This window comes from Balaenoptera physalus, assembly GCF_965194825.1.
Source record: "Balaenoptera physalus genome assembly, chromosome: 10".
In the NCBI taxonomy this organism is placed as follows: Eukaryota; Metazoa; Chordata; class Mammalia; order Artiodactyla; family Balaenopteridae; genus Balaenoptera; species Balaenoptera physalus.
This window is the reverse complement of record NC_138889.1, coordinates 84331174-84350957: the sequence shown is the minus strand read 5'-3', so window position 1 is coordinate 84350957 and position 19784 is coordinate 84331174. Positions and strand designations below refer to the sequence as shown.

At 38.3% G+C, this 19784-nt stretch overlaps 1 protein-coding gene and 1 pseudogene across 4 annotated transcripts in view; one reads left to right on the top strand and one right to left on the bottom strand.

The window, feature by feature from the left end:
- LOC309667784 (uncharacterized protein) overlaps window positions 1–19784 on the bottom strand; it is a 518308-nt gene that overhangs the window by 345230 nt on the left and 153294 nt on the right. The gene's annotated exons all lie outside the window — the stretch shown is intronic.
- Window positions 1277–4556, top strand: LOC309667997 (glyceraldehyde-3-phosphate dehydrogenase-like; annotated as a pseudogene). Its single transcript has 2 exons — window positions 1277–1985; window positions 2294–4556. The product of its transcript is annotated as a glyceraldehyde-3-phosphate dehydrogenase-like (transcript).

Here is a 19784-nt window from a genome sequence, read left to right as displayed (position 1 = left end):
GAGCATAAAAATGAGGGTAATTGCAATTATCCTGAACTCCAGGCCACCTGAAAGGATAAGGGAAGAAAAGAAACAAAAAACAAAAACAAAAGCACACAGTCTAATGTGCAAGAGAAAGTCATCATAATCCTTTCTTATGATAACTTTAATTAATGGCTTTGTGGGGTTGTAATTTTATTTTTTCCCAGTTAGCTCTCTAATATGCATTTAATTTGATAAACAAAGTGTTCTACACAATGAAATACTTCTGTTACTGAGATGTCTGAGGCACCTAGCCTAGACAGAGACAGACAATGTCTCCCCCCACTAACTTGGTAAGGCTTGTTGACTTACTGCTACGTAAGGCAAAAATGTGTGATTCAGTTATGAAAAACATGAAAACATTTAAAAACAATAGTATCTTAAGGAGTAATAATAAATTAGGAACTGTTAATGAACAGGAATTTTTTATAATTATTGACCATATCTTAATTTGTATGAATATAGGTGCCTCTAAGGTAAAGTCTCACTTGACAAGCTCAGTTAGAGTGACTTTCATAAGGGCAAGGAAGAATATATTTGTCTAAACTGTATCTGGCATAATCAAATGATTAAATTGGATGTGAAAGAGAAAGGAAAAAAGTACACAGATAAACCCCTGAGACTGATTGCTATTATGGAAGACTGCAGGTCTGACATGAGAACAAAGTGTAGGTGGTGCCCAGTGATTCACTCATGAAACCAATTGAGAGCAAGCAGGGAATAACATTTATAACCTAGATGCACGGATGCCAATTTCCAGAGCAAGGGTAATAAAGTAAACTTGAAATTTTGACACATAATGATTTCTTTTATGAACTAATAAAATTATATACATATATTCATATATTTTTATATATACATATTTTTTATGTGTTGAGAATGATCTTCAGACTGAAAAAAAAAGCATAACGAACACTATCGGTAAGAGGAACTTCCCATTATGTGTAGCTGGATGAATTATAGGAAAGCACCTGCTGAGTTAAATGAGGCTACATTTCAGGCTACTAAAAAACCTGTGTTTGAAATTATTGTGCTGTTTTCGACGGTCTTGGTGCCACAAGGCTGCAAATAAACAGTGGTTCTTATTTTTTAAAAAGGACAGTAATTAGCTACATACAAACTTTAGACCTTAAAGCCTCAGGTGAATCTCAAGCACAATTTGATAATTATTAAAGAAGTGGGGCTCTCTGCTCTTCCCTCTTTGACAGACAGTTGCATCTTCTTGTGCAATACTGGCCACATCCCTGAGACAGTCATGAAGGTCAGAGTAAATCGATTTGTCCACTTTGGATGCCTGGTCACCAGGATGCTTTTAACTCTGGCAAAATGGATATTGCACATCAATGACCCCTTCACTGACCTCAGCTACATGGTCTACAGGCTCCAGTATGATTCCACCCATAGCAAGTTATGCCACAGTCAGGCTGCGAATGGGAAGCTTGTCATCAATGGAAGGCCCGTCTTCATCTTCTAGGAGCAAGCTTCCACCCACATCAAATGGGGTGATGCTGGTGCTACATATGTTGTAGAATCCACTGATGTCTTTACTAACTTGGACAAGGTTGGGGCTTATGAAAGGATGGAGCCAAAAGGGTCATCCTCATCTCTGTCCCTTCTGCCGATGTCCACATGTTTGGGCATAAATCATGAGAAGTATGACAAAAACCTCAAGATTGTCAGCAATGCCTCCTCTACCACCACTGCTTGGGTGCTCTGGGCAAGGTCATCCATGATGACTTTGGCATCATGGAGGGACTCATGGCCATGGTCTATGCCATCACTGCCACCCAGAAGATCGCTGATGGCTCCTCCGGGAAGCTGTGGTATGATGGCTGTGGGGCTGCCCAGAAGACCATCATCCCTGCTTCTATGGGCACTGCTAAGGCTATGGGCAAGGTCACCCCTGAGCTGAATTGGAAGCTCACTGGCATGGCCTCCCAGATCCCAGATCCCAGCTCCAATGAGTCAAAAATCTAACCTGGGGCTTCCCTGGTGGCGCAGTGGTTGAGAATCTGCCTGCCAATGCAGGGAACACGGGTTCGAGCCCTGGTCTGGGAAGATCCCACATACCGCAGAGCAACTGGGCCCGTGAGCCACAATTGCTGAGCCTGCGCATCTGGAGCCTGTGCTCCACAACAAGAGAGGCTGCGATAATGAGAAGCCCGCGCACTGCGATGAAGAGTGGCCCCCACTTGCCGCAACTAGTGAAAGCCCTCGCACAGAAACAAAGACCAACACAGACATAAATAAATAATAAATAAATTAAAAAAAAAAAAAATCTAACCTGTGGTCTGGAGAAAGCTGCCAAATGTGATGACACTGAGAAAGAAGGTGGTGAAGCAGGCAATAGAGGGCCCCCTAAAGGGCATCCTGAGTTACACTGAGGACAGGCTGCCTCCTGCGACTTTAACAGTAATACTCCACTTTCACCTTTGATGCTGGGGCTGGCATTGCCCTCGGTGACTGCTTTGTCAAACACATTTCCTGTTATGACAATGGGTTTGGCTACAGCAAAAGGGGGGTGGGCTTTATGGTCCATATGGCTTCCAAGGAGTAAGAGATCCCTGGACCACCAGCCTCAGTGAAAACAAGATAAGGAAGAAAGAAGCCCTCAGTTCCTAAGGAGTCCTTGCCCCAACTCAATTCCCCAACACACTGAGAATATCCCATCCTCAACAGTTTCCATCCCAGAGCTCCTGAAGAAGAGGGAGAGGACTAGGGAGCCCTACCTGCTCATGTATCATCAATAAAGAACAATGTGCACAGTCAAAAAGGAAAGGAAAAAAAAAAAAAAGAAATGGTCTGCGAACATTAGAAATGAAAGTGGAGATGAGCAGGAGCTAGGAGGAGTTTATAAAGGATGAGTCAGGTCAGACTAGCTTCATTCTCCTTTGGACAAAATTTCTAAAGAGGTGGCTTATGTTCACCTGGATTAAGCAAGGCATTTGGCACAGTCAAAACAGAAACATAACCTGGATAATCATACAGGGAAATAGATTCATAAGTGCCTAACAACCATATCAAAGATCCTACTTACTGGACTGATTAATTCCTAGAGCACAATTTTCTATTGTTTAACAAAGGTCTCTCTTTTTTTTTCTTTCTTTCTTTTTAAAATTAGCTACCACATTTGAGCACCTACTATGTGATAGGCATTGTGCTAATCCCTCGACGTGAATTTTATCCCCACAATAACCAAAGAGATAGATATTTTTCAAATTTTACATTACCTAAATTGAAAGATTGGTCCAAGGTCACCAAGCTATAGTCAGGAAGTATAAGCTTTTCAAATATGCAAATTACATGAAGCTGGAGAAAGAACAAATATGTTGGACTCTAGAATCAGGCTCTAAAAGAATCTAAACTCATTAGTACATCAGATTAAATATGAAATTCATAGGTATTTTATTTGTTAACAAGCTCATTCTGAGTCAGGAGTGTTGGCGTGGCTGCTGAGAAAATGAAAAGATTCTGAGGTCTTATTGTAGGATAAGACTATCTGAAGAAAGGGAGGTGGCATGCTTGTTTTTTTCAGTATTTTCAGTTCCAAACTCTATACCTTAATATGGGGTGCATCGATCAGGATTTTTTTCCCTTGTTAATGACAGAGACTCCGTATGCAAGAAAGGAATTTTTTGGCTTACAGGGCTGAGAAGAGTTTTCAGGTAACCTACAAACCTGGAGAAGGAGCTGCTAGAACCTTGACTTGAGGGATGGAAAATAGGGTCTCAGAGCGAATTTCTCATCTCTGCTTGTCACTGTTCATTTTGTATGCTGGTCTTACCCTCTGTTATTTCATACAGGCCTTCACCACTGTCAGGGACCATTACTATCAAGAGTCTCGGCTTAGCTGTTCCAGTGGAAAGAGAAAGTTTCTGGCCCTATACCTCGATCGCAATCCCTGAGAAGAATTCTGTTTGGCCATGCTGTAGCCATATGGAAACCTTTGTCCTAATCACTATTGTCAGAGAGGTGGGGTAATATGGTTGGCCATGATTTTGTCATATGATCACTTTCTTGGCCAGTGGCTGCATAGGGTGTGGGGAAAAGCAGAATCTGTTACGAGAAGAAAGAGGATGAAGAGCGGGCTGAGCACATCACACTTGGTTTATTAACTTTGGACATGTTCTGAGAGGAACAGGGAAAGGGAAGAGAATTGAAACTCTGCACTATGAAGACCAGATGAAGAACCAGAGATAGTCACTCTGAAAAAAGGAAAGTTCAGACAAGACAAAAGGATTGCTAAAAAGAAAAAGTAAACAATGTCTACATAGTTCAAGGGACAGGATCTGAACATCCTCATTGGAAGAAGGATTTCATTTTTAAGATGTTTTCAACTTTATGATATTTTAACTTTCAAAGCCAAGAGCTGTCCAAGGTGTCTCTAGATGACATAGGCACTCTGTCATTTCCATTTTGAAGGCATAAGCTGTTTTACCACTTGACAGGGAAGTTGTAGGCGTGTTATGAGTATCAGATGAATGGTTGGACTAAATTACTTTAAGTAAGAGAGAAGCAATGGCTAAACCTAGATTTTAAAGTCAAATATGAATATGAATCTAAGCTTTGGAACTTAACTATTTATGTGAAGTTGGACAAACTGCCTACTCCCTTTTACCTTCATTTTTTAAATGGAGATTGTTATTATTACCTTGCAGGACTACTGTGAGTAGTGGAGATACCCTACAGAGAATTCCTTCTTCACTGATAACTCTTAATAAATTATAGTTTATGTGTATAAATATGCACACACACCACACACACACACACGTATACCCTGAGATTCTCTGACATCCTTGAAATATGGAAGCATGCCATACCCAAACCATAATAAACCCTTACATATGCACAGATCATGGCTATGCAAGTACCTGTGTGTTTGGAATGAGAGAAAGACCAAGAATGCAAGGGCAGCTGAGTGCATATAGTAAGAACGTATCAAGAAAATGTATCAAGACTGTCCACCATCTTGGAATTTACTGTCCTAGAATCCTAGCATCCCTTCGGTAGCTTTCAGAAAATTTAGATTAGGAAATAGGATCTAAACATGTATTTCATGAGGATTAAATGAGATGATAAGTGCAAAATTACTTAGAAAAATTCCTAGTACCCAAGGAATTTTATTACCGCTCAATAAAATTTTATTATTATTTTCATTAAAGGTTTATCATACAGTCTCCTTCTACTATAATATGAGCTTCTCAAGACACAGATCATGTCATATTAATCTTTTTCCCAAGACTTTAGTATAATGCCTGGTGCTTTCTAGGCACTTACATAAAAGATGGGAAAAAAGGAGTTGTGGTATCAAGAACTAAAAACACACAATGAGGCCACAAAATAAAAATTATGACACAAATCGGTGTGTGCATTTACATGTGCAAGCTTGGAATAGACGTGAGAGAAATGAACTCTAATTGGTAATAGAAAAGGTGAAACAAGCATGGGGAAAAAAATGAGGACCAAAAAGGGTAGAGGTTCAGAGGATAAAACTAACAGGCAGAAGTATGGCATTCTAATTCCGTATGTTTCAGAGGCTGATATCTGTGTAACTCAAATCAGAAACATATTAATAATTCCATGAAGATGTTCACTTTCTATATTATACATCTGTGTCTGATGCCTTCAGGATTTAAGTTCCCATGATCAATTTCAGTTTGATATAACATTTTCATGTTCATTATGTTTGCTTTGTAAACCAGGGCCAAACTATCACCTAGTAGGTATTTATGCCAGGCTTGATTCACTCAAATTAACTGCCTGGTCCCTATAGACATTTTGTGTTTATCACTTTTGCTCTAAAGAAGAGCTTTCCAATGTTTTCTATGCCATGGCACACATACAAAATGATAACACTTTATGTGTGGAGCCACTGGACTAATGGAAGAAGCTGCTAAGAGAAGGCCCTCAGAGTTCCAGCTGCCCCAGGCCCTGCCCTGCTGCCCCCAGGTTGAGAGGAACAGTATTTCAACAGACCTGTCACCAACTGGGGCTATGAGTGGGACAGGTCACCCCAGTTGGGAAGCTCTGCTCTCAACTCTCCCTGTAAAGAGATGGACAGAGCAGGTTTAGTAGATTTGTTTATTCAATGTGTAGGGTAGTTACACTCCTAGGCAGTAAGATACATCAGTGAACAGGACAGAGTCCCTGCTCCCTAGAAAATAGGCTGCAAGTGGCTAAGTGACCCAGTCAGGTCTACAAGACTCAGGGGGCCAGGGCTAGACTCTGTATCCCCAGACACAACTCACAGTAATTAATTGCCAAGGGAAGAAATGCTAGAGGGTTTATTCTATATAATTATATTTGTCATTCCACGGTGAGGAAAGTGACTGCCAAGTTCTCTAACTTAAAAGTTTGTCAATATGTGCTCTGCCAATTTGGAATGTGAGAGAAACTTTCTTGGTTCAAGTCTGAACTTGAAACTTTTCTCAGTTAATGAGTATGTTAGAAGAAAGAAAAAAAGATTGTTGGGGTCAGGACATCTCTGATACATGCAGGCTAATCTTTTTCTTGTGGGAACTTCAATATCGAATATCTACCATCATCTTTTGGTGTGGATGACAGTCTTGCTCACGGTGGGGGAGTCGAAGGGGGAGGTGATAGACTGTCACCAGCATTAACCAGGTGAGAAAGGATCCTGCTATCACTAAGATGAGATAAGCCTGGCAGAAAGCACATTTATACTGTTTAAGAAAGTAAAATTTTAATGCACATGATTGTTAATTACAGAAGCATCTTCAGTTTTCATTAGAGCTGGTCCCTGAGGATCTCTACTTGGGAACACTTTGTTAAATGATTTATTCAAATCACTGTATATATTTGAAAATAATAATCTGACTGCATTTATTTATTCAATGATTCAAACTTTTTCCTAATTCTTAAAGTGAGTGGTGATGAATGATAAGATTATGTAATTTTTATGTATTGAAGGCCTTCTCATATACATGTGTGTGGGTCCATGCAGATGCCTGTCCCTAAAAAGCAATCATTTCTAAACATGATAACAGAGGGGCAAATGTAACTACTTTCACTGACCCTGGATTAGGTAGTTCATATTATTTCTATTACATTTTTATAAACCGTAGCAAGTCACTTGCTAGAGAGGGTCAAAGACAGGCAAGAAATGTGACTCAAAGCCCTCAAACATTCCAGACTTCATAAAAATTTGGAATTTACCTAAAAATCTCCTCATTCTTCAACTTACTTTTCAAATATTTAATTGTGATTTTAGTATAGTTATGTTAACTTAGGCTTTCCGCGTGTAGATTGGAATTTAACGTGTCATAAATACCTCCAAAAGCTAAGCATTTGGATTAGGTAATGATGCATATAATTTTACTAATTAAGCACATTTTGGGTTTAATGTTAGATTAAAGTGTTAAGGGCTTCCCTGGTGGCGCAGTGCTTAAGAATCCACCAGTCAATTCAGGGGACATGGGTTCAAGCCCTGGTCTGGGAAATCCCACATGCCGTGGAGCAACTAAGCCCATGCACCACAACTACTGAGCCTGTGTACTGCAACTACTGCGCCCATGCACCATAGAGCCCGTGCTCTGCAACAAGAGAAGACACCACAATGAGAAGCCCACGCACCACAACGAAGAGTAGCCCTCACTTGCCACAACTAGAGAAAGCCCGCGTGCAGCAACGAAGACCCAACACAGCCCAAAATTTAAAAAAAATAAAGTGTTAAACTGCACAGAAGAACAGAATATCAAACCTGTGAAAAATCCACAATGACAAAGGGAGTTGAAGGATGGCCATTTGGGATTTTTGCATAACCTTAAAAATAGGGGGCTTCCCTGGTGGCGCAGTGGCTGGGAGTCTGCCTGCCAATGCAGGGGACACGGGTTCGGGTCCTGGTCTGGGAAGATCCCACATGCCGCGGATCGACTGGGCCCGTGAGCCACAACTACTGAGCCTGCGCATCTGGAGCCTGTGTTCCGCAACAAGAGAGGCCGCAATAGTGAGAGGCCCACGCACCGCGATGAAGAGTGGCCCCCGCTTGCCGCAACTGGAGAAAGCCCTCACACAGAAACGAAGACCCAACACAGCCATAAATAAATAAATAAATAAATAAATAAAAATAGGGTCCATTTGTTCTGAAGCAAGAGTAAAGTTCTATCTGCTACATGGAAGGAGAACAGGATGGTTAGTTTTTGAGCGTCTGCCATGAGCCAAGACATGCTGTCAGGATCTCCACCAGTGCCTCTCAAATTATACTGTGCATCTCAAATCACCTGGGGACCTTGTTACAATGCAGATTATGATCCAGAAGGTCTGGGGAATAAGAGATAACTTGACTTGGGCTGTGCACGCAAAGCTTTTCTCAATAAGCTCCCACTCAGTGCTGATGCTGATGGTCCTCCAGACACACACTTGGAGCAGCAAGCTTCTCCACGACATGTGGTAGCATCTTCATCTTACACATGAGTAGAGGTTGGCAGGAAGGCATAGTGCTTAGAGCAACATCTCTCAACTCTGCAGAATATTCAAACTCATAGTGGGGTTGATTTTAAAACAGCAGCTGTTTCTCTTATCCAGTATATTTGCACAGCACTAGAAGTCAATGAGCTGAAAACAGAAATGTGATGAGGAAACCCCTTCCAGGGATATTTACATACAGTGAACCCGATTTCTATTTTGGAGAAGAATTTGAAAGGCTTCTCATATCATTTCAATTAGTCTGTGCTTTCTACTTTGCTCTTGCGAACATTTCTCCTGCTTCTAATGTAGTTGCTTCTTTTGAGTTGTGCCATTTAAGAAAATAAAAAGGAAAAAGAAATAATGACTTGAGAAAATGTGACTGAAGAAATTACGTTATTCTAAAAGCCACCTATAAAAGGCATAGAGCATGTGAGCTATACTTAACATGACTTAATTTTTCCTGACTCCATGGCAGAGTACAAGAGGGTGAAGTATCTGCTATGTTCCCTACCTAGATGTTCAGTAGCTGTGAGGGTTGCCAAGGTAACCACAACTCTGGTTAGCATCAAAGTAAATAAGGACCCCCAAAATCCCTGAAATTTCACTTTCTGTGTTACCATGTCACTTGGAGCAGTAGTAACGCAGGCTTTTTCCTTCTACCCTCATCTTCCAACTAGCTTTTCCTACATAGCTACGTTCAATGATTAGTTTTTCAGGAAAGTGCATTACAAACAAGAAGCTTCCAAAATCCTTTAACCTGGGCAGGCAACAGGTCCAGGAAAGACAGCACTCTGCCCACAAAAGTGCTTCAGTAAATAAACAGTATGCTTTGGCTGAGAAGTGAGGGTAGCAACATATGACAGGAAACAGAAGTGGAAAGTGCAGAACCTGGCTGCTGAGTACCAGGGTCTAGAGCGAACACATAATTAGGCAAATAAAACTCCAGATCAATAAACGCCGATTACTTCACTGTTTCTTATATTATCCAATAGGCAATAAGATGCTAAAAAAACAAAATTCAGGGCAATATGTATAATCCCTTAGATAGGGATTGTCTTTTTTGAGATTTGGCTTGGTTTGATTTAGTTTCGGTTTCACATTTACAGCTCTCAAACATCCCTCAGGATATGGCATTTAGGTCTCAAAAATATAATCCTGCCACATAGAAGGAATGCAGGGAATTTCCTAAAAAGTTATACTAGATTTATTAAACGAGTATGCTACTGCTCCCTCCATTAAAAATTAACAATCTTGGCTTCCCTGGTGGCGCAGTGGTTGAGAATCTGCCTGCTAATGCAGGGGACATGGGTTCGAGCCCTGGTCTGGGAAGATCCCACGTGCCGCGGAGCAACTAGGCCCGTGAGCCACAACTACTGAGCCTGCGCGTCTGGAGCCTGTGCTCCGCAACAAGAGAGGCCACGATAGTGAGAGGCCCGCGCACCGCTATGAAGAGTGGCCCCGGTTTGCCACAACTAGAGAAAGCCCTAGCACAGAAACGAAGACCCAACATAGCAATCAATCAATCAATCAATAAATAAATCTTTAAAAAAAAAATTAACAATCTTATAACGGAACATTTAGAGAATAGAAAAGTACCCAAAGCTATCTAGATTGCCAAAACACACTATTTTGAGTTCTGCCTTTCTATTTGTTTTCTTTCTAAGCATTTTAACGCCATTAAGATCTATTATTTACATAATGTTGAAACATGCTTTTTACCTAAAAATAAAGTATTTTTTATGTTGGATCTCTTCTCAAACATGCTTCATGACAATTTATTTAACCATTTCCTTACTACTGGATAGCTACAGCATTTCAAAACTGTCCTCATTTTATTTTAAGGAAACACTGCATTGAATACCTTTGCGTTTAAAGTTAAAGGGTTCCCCTTAATTTTGTATTTTTTTTTCCTTTGTATATATTACTAGAAGTAGAACTACTGAGCCAAAGGAAGTATATATTAAGATTCTTCATAGGACTTATTTTTAACAACTCGTCATTTTACATCCCATGAGTTTTGATTAAATGCATCATTGTGTGTAGTAAAGTTTTTTTTAATATATGAAAATTGAGGCAGCTGAGGATAGTTGTCAAGAGGACCAGACTTACATTCAAGTCTACCTAAATTCAAGAACATATGAATAGAAACTTTTTAACCTTTCTTCCAGACGTTACCACAAAGATGGTATGACAAGAGTCTAGGACTCTAGGATATATAACTATTGCAATAAGGTCTATTAATTCCATTTTATAGAGGAAAAAATAAAAGTCAAAAAGAAAAAGGTTAAACAAGTGGTGAAATCTCCTGCCTCCCAGGTCAGGTGCTATTTCCAACACCCAGTGCTTCTGGCGTATGCATACAGACTTCAAATGTGGATTTTCTGATCTAACCTTCCACAAACTATTTTGAACACGCATGCTTTATGCGATTTAGTATTTAAGTTCACTAAGCTTTGATGAGATAAATAGTGCTTTCCTCTTGTCATGATGTCATTACCTACTCAGTGTACTTTTTCTCCTTTTTTTAGAATCATGTCATGTACATTCAATTCTCTAAATCCTATAATAAATGCTTTTTTTAACCTCATGTGTGCTCTACTTCAACCTTTTATCATAAAAGCCTGTTTGTTCACCTTCTGACAGCTCTCCACAGCTCATCACCCTGCCGGCTGCAGCTAAACCATACAATTGTGTGAATTTCAATATATAGAAAAAGATGAAAGATGGAAAAAATAATAGATAATGGATCCATGATAAATCAAAGAATTAACAAAAAGGGTCAAATTACCTGAAGTTCAAACTAAAAGACATCAAAGAGGGAAAGCCAAGTACTAAAATAAGAGATAATAGAAGATGATTAGGGGAAAAATCATAATAAAAGAGAGATAATAGTTTGTAACTAGGGAGAGAAATTGTAAAGAACTAGAAATAAATGGGTAAGATAGAATTAAAAGTATAATAATGAGAACTGAAAAATAATACTGGATGTAGTGAGGGATAAAGCTGTCATATTATCCGACGAAGATGGGAATTGAGGGAATTGTTCCTGTGGGAAGTTTCCAAAGCCTTGGTCTGAGTTATTATATTCAGATGTGGAGTGGAGACTTGGGGATATGAAAGTCAAGTGGGATAACACTAAAACTAGGTAATTATAATGGTGGCAAGCCAGTCCTGTGTTTTAAAACAGTAGGATTGTAAGAAAAATCCTTAGGCTTCTTTTTCCATAAGGAAAAAGCATTCTACTCACAAATCTTTATGATCTGCCTCTCAATTCATCTTATGAAAACCAGATATTCTGGATCATAAATATCTTCATTGGAATATGGGTCAAGTGTGTGCACAGGTGTGTGCATCTTTCTCTCAAAATATCTTTACTAGAATTATGTGCCCTAAGTTTTTTGTTCATGTCTGCCTCCTTCACTATTCTCCCAATGCTACTACTCATGTGCTTTCTTATTTAAAAATTTCATTGTGATTGATCATTTGAGTACACAGGTTTTACAGTACAATTATATTTACAAAATTACCAAAATACATATATAAAGCAATAACATAGCCTGAATTTGATTTTTTGTAAATCCCAGAGGTATACAAAGTATTGCTTTTGCTTTATTAGAACATGTGCTTTTTCAAATATAAAAAAAGACTTTCAAGTGTACTATGTTATTATGTGGCTGGGGGCTTACAGGATCCATGCTGTGAAACTGATCCAGTTGGAATGGACAACTGCATTTGAGCAAGAAACCAATGCAGTATCCTGGAGGTATTAAACTCTGCCCAGAATAGAATATATTCTTGGCTACAATATAATGTGCAAGTTGGGAATAAAATGCCATTACACTCTGTAAATGAACAGATGAATAAATGAGTTAATTAATTACTACAAATTTTCACGCCTACCAAAGCTGGACTCGGTATACGAGGGATATTGTCAATAACCCTAAATTATTGAACTTCAGGAAAATCTCTGAGTATTACACATAAGCCCCCACAATAGTTGACATAGGAAATATACTCATCTATCTGTTCTTACCCAACAACCTGATTGCAGTTCAAAATGCAAGGCCATGTTCAATAATGCATTAATTTATGAGCATATGATAAAGATGGTATTACATTTGGCTACTGAAGTAATATTATTCATGGAGCAATAATATCAACTTCATTATCTAAATGGTCTGTAAGATGGATTTGACTTAATCACCTATAAATAAAACAGAAAATGCCAAACACAGTTGAACTCAGCAAGACTTGAAAAAATTTGTATTTGTAAGAACAAGACAGTTTGCTCTTTAACACAAATAATATTAAAAATTTATCTTTAAATGCTGGTCAATCAAAGATAACTAATGTAAGATGTAAATATTGGAAATGAGGAAGCAAGTTATTTATGAAAAATTTCAGTTGCTTCCCTATTAGAAATAAATTAAAATTTAGTAAAATAGCTACAAAATATACAAATTATGTGAAAATTGTTACATTAATCTATGAATATTTCTCATTTTAAAAGTATAAAGGAAAATCACAGTATAGTTAAGTATATAGGGGAATTTAAAATATGACAAAGATGGCATTAGAAATAAATGAGTAAGAAATGAACAAATGAAGAGGACTATCTAGAAAATATAAAGCTGGATCATGCTTCATTTTTACTTGGTCTCTCTCTCTCCATATTAAAAATTAAATACACAAGACTCCCTCTTGAAAGAGCACCAGAATCACAATTAACTGCTGAACAATCATCGACAAGAAGACACTGGAACTCACCAAAAAAGGTACCCCACATCCAAAGACAAAGGAGAAGCCACAATGAGACGGTAGGAGGGGAGCAATCACAATAAAACTGGAAAACAAATATACCACAGAAGTCCACCCACTGGAGTACAGGATCTGAGCCCCACACCAGCCTTCCCACCCTGGAGGTCCAGCAAGGGAGGTAGGAAGTCCCAGAGAATTAGACTTTGAAGGCCAGTGGGATTTGATTGCAGGACTTTGACAGGCCTGGGGGAGACAGAGACTCCACTCTTGGAGGGCACACACAAAGTAGTCTGTGCATTGGGACCCAGGGGAAGGAGCAGTGACACCATAGGAGACTGAACCAGACCTACCTGCTAGTGTTGGAGGGTCTCCTACAGAGGTGGGGGGTGGCTGTACTTCACCATGGGGACAAGGACACTGGCAAAAGAAGTTCTGGGAAGTACTCCTTGGTATAAGTCCCCCTGGAGTCCGTCATTAGCCCCACCAAAGAGCTTGTAGCCTCCAGTGTTTGGCCTCAGGCCAAACAACCAACAGGGAGGGAACTCAGCCCCACCCATCAGCAGACAAGCAGATTAAAGTTTTACTGAGCTCTATCCACCAGAGCCACACCCAGCTCTACCCACCACCAGTCCCTCCCATCAGGAAGCCTGTACAAGCCTCTTAGATAGCCTCATCCACCAGAGGGCAGACAGCAGAAGCAAAAAGAACTACTATCTGGCAGCCTGTGGAATGAAAACCACATTCACAGAAAGATAAACAAAATGAAAAGGCAGAGGACTATGTACCAGATTAAGGAACAAGATAAAACCCCAGAAAAACAACTAAATGAAGTGGAAATAGGCAACCTTCCAGAAAAAGAATTCAGAATAATGATAGTGAAGATGATCCAGGACCTTGGATAAAGAATGGAGGCAAAGATCGAGAAGATGCAAAAAATGTTTAACAAAGACCTAGAAGAATTAAAGAACAAACACCAGGAAGAATTAAAGAACAAACAAACAGAGATGAACAATACAATAACTGAAATGAAAAATACACTAGAAGGAACCAATAGGGGATAACTGAGGCAGAAGAATGGATAAATGACCTGGAAGACAGAATGGTGGAATTCGCTGCCATAGAACAGAATAAAGAAAAAAGAATGAAAAGAATTGAGGACGGTCTCAGAGACCTCTGGGACAACATTAAACACACCAACATTCAAATTATAGGGGTCCCAGAAGAAGAAGAGAAAAAGAAAGGGTCTGAGAAAATATTTGAAGAGATTATAGTTGAAAACTTCCCTAGTATGGGAAAGGAAAGAGTCAATCAAGTCCAGGAAGTGCAGAGAGTCCCACACAGGATAAATCCAAGGAGAAACATGCCAAGACACATATTAATCAAACTATAAAAAATTAAATACAAAGAAAAAATATTAAAAGCAGCAAGGGAAAAACAACAAATAACCTACAAGGGAAGCCCCATAACGTTAACAGCTGATCTTTCAGCAGAAACTCTGCAAGCCAGAAGGGAGTGGCAGGACATATTTAAAGTGATGAAAGTGAAAAACCTGCAACCAAGATTACTCTACCCAGCAAGGATCTCATTCACATTCAACAGAGAAATTAAAACCTCTGCAGAAAAGCAAAAGCTAAAAGAATTCAGCACCACCAAACCAGCTTTACAACAAATGCTAAAGGAACTTCTCTAGGCAGTAAACACAAGAGAAGAAAAGACGTATAAAAACAAACCAAAAGCATTAAGAAAATGTAATAGGAACACACATATCGATAATTACCTTAAATGTGAATGGATTAAATGTCCAACAAAAAGACACAGGCTCGCTGAATGGATACAAAAACAAGACCCATATATATGCTGTCTACAAGAGACCCACGTCAGAACTAGGGACACATACAGACTGAAAGTGAAGGGATGGAAAAAGATATTCCAGGCCAACGGAAATCAAAAAAAGCTGTAGTAGCAATACTCATATCAGATAAAATAGACTTGAAAATATAGGATGTTACAAGAAACAAGGAAGGACACTACAAAATAATCGAGGGATGAATCCAAGAAGATATAACAATTATAAATATATATGCACTGAAGATAGGAGCATCTCAATAAATAAGGCAAACGCTAATAGCCATAAAAGAGGAAATTGACAGTAACAAAATAATAGTGGGGGACTTTAACACCTCACTTACACCAATGGGCAGATCATCCAGACAGAAAATTTATAAGGAAAAACAAGCTTTAAATGACACAATAGACCAGGTAGATTTAACTGATATTTATAGGCCATTCCATTTGAAAACAGCAGAATACATTTTCTTCTCAAGTGCACATGGAACGTTCTCCAGGATAGATAACATCTTGGGTCATAAATCAAGCCTCAGAAAATTTAAGAAACCTGAAATCATATCAAGCATCTTTTCCGACCACAGCGCTATGAAATTAGAAATCAATTACAAAGGAAAAAAACGTAAAAAACACAAACACATGGAGGCTAGACAATACGTTACTAAGTAACCAAGAGATCACTGAAGAAATCAAAGAGGAAATCAAAAAATACCTACAGACGAAAACACGACAATCCAAACCTATGGGATGCAGCAAAAGCAGTACTAAGAAGGAAGTTTATAGCAATACAATCCTACCTCAAGAAACACGAAAAATCACAAATAAACAATTAACCTTACACCTAATGGAACTAGAGATAGAAGAACAAACAAAACCCAAAGTTAGTAGAAGGAAAGAAATCATAAAGATCAGATCAGAAATAAATGAAACGGAAACAAAGAAAACAATAGCAAAGATCAAGAAAACTACAAGCTGGGTCTTCAAGATAAACAAAATTGATAAACCTGTAGCCAGACTCATCAAGAAAAAGAGGGAGAGGACAGAAATCAATAAAATTAGAAATGAAAAAGGAGAAGTTACAACAGACACCACAGAAATACAAAGCATCGTAAGACACTACTACAAGGAACTCCATGCCAATAAAATGAACAACCTGGAAGAAATGGACAAATTCTAAGAAATGTATAACCTTCCAAGACTGAACCAGGAAGAAATAGAAAATATGAACAGACCAATCACAAGTAATGAAATTGAAACTGTGATTAAAAATCTTCCAACAAACAAAAGTCCAGGAGCAGATGGCTTCACAGGTGAATTCTATCAAACATTTAGAGAAGTGCTAACACCCATCCTTCTCAAACTCTTCCAAAAAACTGTGGAGGAAGGAACACTCCCAAACTCATTCTACAAGGCCATCATCACCCTGATACTAAAACCAGACAATGATATTACAAAAAAAGAAAATTACAGACCAATATCACTGATGAATATAGATGTAAAAATCCTCAACAAAATACTAGCAAACAGATTCCAACAGCATATTAAAAGGATCATACACCATGATCAACTGGGATTTATCCCAGGGATGCAAGGATTCTTCAGTATATGCAAATCAATCAATGTGATACACCATATTAACAAACTGAAGAATAAAAACCATATGATCATCTCAATAGATGCAGAAAAAGCTTTCAACAAAATTCAACACCCATTTATGATAAAAACTCTCCAGAAAGTGGGCATAGAGGGAACTTACCTGAACATAATACAGGCCATATATGACAAACCCACAGCAAACATCATTCTGAATGATGAAAAACTGAAAGCATTTCCTCTAAGATCAGAAACAAGACAAGGATGTCCACTCTCGCCACTATTAATCAACATAGTTTTGGAAGTCCTAGCCATGGCAATCAGAGAAGAAAAAGAAATAAAATGAATACAAATTGGAAAAGAAGAAGTAAAACTGCCACTGTTTGCAGATGACATGATACTATACATAGATAATCCTAAAGATGCCACCAGGAAACTACTAGAGCTAATCAATGAATGTGGTAAAGTTTCAGGATACAAAATTAATGCACAGAAATCTTTTGCATTTTTATACACTAACAACGAAAGATCAGAAAGAGAAATTAAGGAAACAATCCCATTCACCACTGCAACAAAAAGAATAAAATATCTAGAAATAAACCTACCTAAGGTGGTAAAAGACCTGTACTCAGAAAACTATAAGACACTGATGAAAGAAATCAAAGATGACACAAACAGATGGAAAGATATACCATGTTCTTGGGCTGGAAGAATCAATATTGTGAAAATGACTATACTACCCAAAGCAATCTACAGATTCAATGCAATCCCTATCAAATTACCAATGGCATTTTTTATGGAATTAGAACAAAAAATCTTAAAATTTGTATGGAGACACAAAAGACCCCGAATAGCCAAAGCAAACTTGAGGGAAAAAACAGGAGCTGGAGGAATAAGACTCCCTGACTTCAGACTATACTACAAAGCTACAGCAATCAAGACAATATGGCACTGGCACAAAAACAGAAACATAGATCAATGGAACAGGACAGAAAGCCCAGAGACAAACCCACACACCTATGGTCAACTAATCTATGACAAAGTGGGCAAGGATATACAATGGAGAAAAGACAGTCTCTTAATAAGTGGTGCTGGGAAAACTGGACAGCTACATGTAAAAGAATGAAATTAGAACACTCCCTAACACCATACACAAAAATAAACTCAAAATGGATTAAAGACCTAAATGTAAGAGCAGACACTATAAAACTCTTAGAGGAAAACATAGGAAGAACATTCTTTGACATGAATCACAGCAAGATCTTTTGTAACCCACCTCCCAAAGTAATGGAAATAAAAACAAAAATAAACAAATGGGTCCTAATGAAAAGCTGCTCAACATCACTAATTATTAGAGAAATGCAAGTCAAAACTACAATGAGGTATACCCTCACACTGGTCAGAATGGGCATCATCAGAAAATCTACAAACAACAAATGCTGGAGAGGGTTTGGAGAAAAGGGAACCTTCTTGCACTGTTGGTAGGAATGTAAATTGATACAGCCACTATGCAGAACAGTATGGAGGTTCCTTAAAAAACTAAAAATAGAATTACCATATGACTGAGCAATCCCACTACTGGGCATATACCCAGAGAAAACCATAATTCAAAGAGACACATGCACCCCAATGTTCACTGCAGCACTATTTATAATAGCCAGGTAATGGAAGCAACCTAAATGCCCATTGACAGACAAATAGATAAAGAAGATGTGGTACATATATACAATGGAATATTACTCAGCCATAAAAAGGAACGAAACTGGGTCATTTGTGGAGATGTGGATGGACCTAGAGTCTGTCATACAGAGTGAAGTAAGTCAGAAAGAGAAAAAACAAATATCATATATTAATCCATATATGTGGAATCTAGAAAAATGGTACAGATGAACTGGTTTGCAAGGCAGAAATAGATACATAGATGTAGAGAACAAACGAACACCAAGGAGGGACGTGGGTTGGGGGGGTATTGGTGGTGGGATGAATTGGGAGATTGGGATTGAAATATATACACTAATATGTATAAAACAGGTAACTAATAAGAACCTGCTGTATAAACAAAATAAAATAAAATTCAAAAAATAAAATAAATAAATAAAATGCAAAAAAACACCTGCCCAGTAAAAAAATATATATATATTAATTAATTTAAAAAATTTAAAAATTAAATACACAAAAAGTAAAACAAAAATGGCATTTAATGAAAATTTCAAGCTGTGGAGACCTTTCTAAATATGATATAAATGCCCCAAATCACAAAGGAAAAGGTGACAGGATGAATATGAAAAACCAAACCAAACAAGATGACTCTGTTCAGCTGAGGACATCAGAATCAGCACTAAAATTCACATTACAAATGGGGAATATAGATTTAATACAGGTATACAGTTATAATATAGTTATAACATAGTTATAGACAGATATATATGGGTGTAGATGTACAGATATATAACACATAGTTAATATTAATAATATAGAGGAGCCCTTATTATCCATATATCCAAAGAGAAACATGTATAAGACTTTAAACAGAATCTGTGAAGAAGAAATATGAATAAGTGTCCAATACAAATTTTTTTTTTTAATTTATTTACTTATTGATTTTTGGCTGCTTTGGGTCTTCATTGCTGCATGCAGGCTTTCTCTAGTTGCGGCAAGTGGGAGCTACCCTTCACTGCAGTGTGCAGGCTTCCCATTGCAGTGGCTTCTCTCTTATTGCTGAGCATGGGCTCTAGGTACACGGACTTCAGTAGTTGTGACTCGTGGGCTTAGCTGCTCCACGGCATGTGGGATCTTCCCAGACCAGGGCTTGAACCCGTGTCCCCTGCATTGACAGGCAGACTCCCAACCACTGCACCACCAGGGAAGTCCCCAACACAAATTTTTAAAAGAAGTATCAGAATCACTGATAATCAGAGTCACTCAAATAAAAATTAAATCTATTAGACTGGTAATAACTAAATCAATTATAGTAACTATAGTTTTGGGAAGTACATACATGGGAAAATGGACACTTTCATATCCTGTTGTCTATGTGTCAACTGGTAAAACCTATGCGTGGATAATAATTTCTTAATATGTATCAAGATTTTGATCCAGAATTTATACTTCTAAATAATTATCACTAGTAGATAACTGAT